This window comes from Mus caroli, unplaced genomic scaffold, assembly GCF_978045245.1.
Source record: "Mus caroli unplaced genomic scaffold, Mus_caroli_1 scaffold_10, whole genome shotgun sequence".
Classification (NCBI taxonomy): Eukaryota; Metazoa; Chordata; class Mammalia; order Rodentia; family Muridae; genus Mus; species Mus caroli.
This window is the reverse complement of record NW_028227265.1, coordinates 55,574,770-55,578,520: the sequence shown is the minus strand read 5'-3', so window position 1 is coordinate 55,578,520 and position 3,751 is coordinate 55,574,770. Positions and strand designations below refer to the sequence as shown.

Here is a 3,751-nt window from a genome sequence, read left to right as displayed (position 1 = left end):
GGGAGGTAAATGAAATGGAAAATAAGGCACAGGACCTGGTAACATGGTTTGCTGTGTAAAAGTGCTTGATGCATAAGCAAGAGAATCAGAGTTGGGATCACTAGTGTCCACATAAAGCCGATATGATGGTGCACACCTGTAACCTCAGTGTTGGGAGCTGGGAAGTGGGATTCAGTGATCATGATAGCCAGTCTAACTGAAGGGGAGTGAGAGACCATGTCTCATAAATATGGTAGAGAGTACAGAAGACACTCCCATCAATCTCTGCCCTCTGCATATGCAAAGAATTGCAATGCACATATACAGACATGTATATACCATACATACACACACATATAATACAACCATCAGGAACATGATGAGGAAACATAGCAGCAACATCCATAGCACCACAGGGAGGTATCTCTGGATACAGAATGGAATACAGAGGTTTGTGGTGGAGGTGAACCAGGTAGGTGCCAGATTAAATAGGTCATATGAAAGACTAGAGATGACTTCTTTCAGAAAAAATGAAGCTTAAAAAGGATTTTATGAAAAAGACTGTAAAGGACAGAACCTTCCTTTGAAAGGAAACACTGCTAGAGGTCATTCCGAAGGAAGCACAGAACATAAACCAAACCATGTGCAGTCTGTGCTGTCAGGTCTCCTGATGGAACTGGAGGTCTGCAACAAAGCAGTGGTCATTCTTATAGATGAGAGAGGAAGGCTTGAAAGTATTCTATGAGCATATTTGTAGCTTTCTAGTGTCTGATTATCTATACAATAAGGAGAAAAAGGAAGAAAAATGATTGACATTTCATGTTCAAAGGATCGTGGTTTCCTAGTCTGACAGTGCTAGAATCTCCTGGGGAACCCAAACAGTATGCATGCCTGAGTGCCAGACTGAGTGAACTTAATCAAAATTTCTGGGGAAGAGCCCATCCTTCTCTATTTTTGAATACACCTCAGTGATTTTAAGGACTTACCTGGTTAAGATCTGAGTCAGATCTGGGACTATTAACTATGATTTACAGGTCAAATATGACCTAGTAGTTGTATTTTATTATTGAACACAATTCAAAAAGTTATAGATTTACATGTAATTGTGTAAAACAAGAAGACTCTTTCAAAGGTTTCTAATTACTCAATAGTAATAGTTTGCAAAACTCTAGTGGATTGACATAATCAGAAAATTGAGAGCAATAAAATACATAAAACACATTGGTATATTCTCCAGCTTTGTGCTTACTTTTGTAATTCTAAAATTTTATTAGATACAGATTTGTGTATATATTACTACTTCTGTTGAGAAAAAAAGAGACTGGGTAAATGGTTCATTTAGTAGAAGACTTGCCACACAGGTATTAGGATTGGAGTTTCTATTCCCAGCATTCACATAAAAATTCAGGCATAGCAGTGTTAATCTATAACCTCAGAGCATGGAAGCAGATGGATCTCTGTTTCTCATTACTTAACTAGTCTAACTGAATTTATGAGCCCATGTTGATTAAGAGACCCTCTCTTTAAAAATAAGGCAGAGAAAGACTGAAGGGACCCAATGTAACACTTTGACTTCCACATGAAAATGCACACACACTCACTTCAGCAATACATAGACTAAAATTGGAACGATACAGAGATTAGCATGGTCCCTGCACAAGGATGACACACAAATTCGTGAAGCTTTACATATTTTTTGGTGGAATCACCATGCCTGACCTAAAGCTATACTACAGAGCAATTGTGATAAAAACTACATGATACTGGTATAGCGACAGACAAGTAGACCAATAGAATAGAATTGAAGACCCAGAAATGAACCCACACATCTATGGTCACTTGATCTTTGACCAGGGAGCTAAAACCAACGAGTGGAAAAAAGAGCATTTTCAACAAATGGTGCTGGCACAACTGGTGGTTATCATGTAGAAGAATGCGAATTGATCCATTCCTATCTCCTTGAATAAGGTCAAATCTAAGTGGATCAAGGAACTCCACATAAAACCAGACACATTGAAACTTATAGAGGAGAAAGTGGGGGAAAGCCTCAAAGATATGGGCACAGGGGAAAAATTCTTGAATAGAAACGGCAATGGCTTGTGCTGTAAGATCGAGAATTTACAAATGGGACCTCATGAAATGGCAAAGCTTCTGCAAGGCAAAAGACACCGTCAATAAGACAAAAAGACCACCAACAGATTGGGAAAGGATCTTTACCTATCCTAAATCAGATAGGGGACTAATATCCAATATATATAAAGAACTCAAGAAGGTGGACTCCAGAAAATCAAATAACCCCATTAAAAATGGGGCTCAGAGCTAAACAAAGAATTCTCACCTGAGGAATATCAAATGGCTGAGAAGCACCTGAAAAAATGTTCAGCATCCTTAATCATCAGGGAAATGCAAATCAAAACAACCCTGAGATTCCACCTCACACCAGTGAGAATGGCTAAGATCAAAAATTCAGGTGACAGCAGATGCTGGCGACGATGTGGAGAAAGAACACTCCTCCATTGTTGATTGGATTGCAAGCTTGTACAACCACTCTGGAAATCAGTCTGGCGATTCCTCAAAAAATTGGACATAGTACTACCAGAGGATCCCGCAATACCTCTCCTGGGCACATATCCAGAAGATGTTCCAATTGGTAAGAAAGACACATGCTCCCCTATGTTCATAGTAACCTTATTTATAATAGCCAGAAGCTGGAAAGAACCCAGATGCCCCTCAACAGAGGAATGGATACAAAAAAAAATGTGATACATTTACACAATGGAGTACTACTCAGCTATTAAAAAGAATAAATTTATGAAATTCCTAGGCAAATGGTTGGACCTGGAGGGCATCATCCTGAGTGAGGTCACCCAATCACAAAAGAACTCAAATGATATGTACTCACTGAGAAGTGGATATTAGCCCAGAAACTTAGAATACCCAAGATATAAGATACAATTTGTGAAACACATGAAACTCAAGAAGAATGAAGACCAAAGTGTGGACACGTTGTCCCTTCTTAGAACTGGAACAAAACACGCATGGAAGGAGTTACAGAGACAAAGTTTGGAGCTGAGATAAAAGGATGGACCATCTAGAGACTGCCATATCCAGGGATCTATCCCATAATCAGCCTCCAAACGCTGACACCATTGCATACATTAGCAAGATTTTGCTGATAGGACCCTGATATAGCTGTCTCTTGTGAGACTATGCCGGGGCCTAGCAAACACAGAAGTGTATGCTCACAGTCAGCTAGTGGATGGATCACAGGGCCCCCAATGGAGGAGCTAGAGAAAGTAACCAAGGAGCTAAAGGGATCTGCAACCCTATAGGTGGAACAGCAATATGAACTAACCAGTACCCCAGAGCTCTTGTATCTAGCTGCATATTTATCAAAAGATGGCCTAGTTGGCCATCACTGGAAAGAGAGGCCCATTGTTCATGCAACCTTTATATGCCCCAGTACAGGGGAACTCCAGGGCCAAAAATTGGGAGTGGATGGGTAGGGGTGTGGGTGGGAGGGTATGGGGGACTTTTGGGATAGCATTGGAAATGTAAATGAGGAAAATACCTAATAAAAATATTTAAAAAAAAAAAGAAAATGCACACAGGTGAGCATGTACACACATATACACACACTGGAGAGCCTCTATACAGGCATCCTTCATACAGATCATTTATAGTCATATTTTTTTCATTTCTTACCCAGATCCCTGACCACTGACCACTGAACATCACTACTCTGATTCCTTTCTTTATAGCACAGCTGCAT

The 3,751-nt window shown here is 40.0% G+C and overlaps 1 non-coding gene across 1 annotated transcript; it reads left to right on the top strand.

The window, feature by feature from the left end:
* The first annotated feature begins 1,572 nt into the window (after positions 1-1,572).
* On the top strand, positions 1,573-1,676 carry LOC115031883 (U6 spliceosomal RNA). Its single transcript, XR_015048880.1, has one exon. It is a non-coding gene; the product is annotated as a U6 spliceosomal RNA (small nuclear RNA).
* The last annotated feature ends 2,075 nt before the right edge of the window (positions 1,677-3,751 follow it).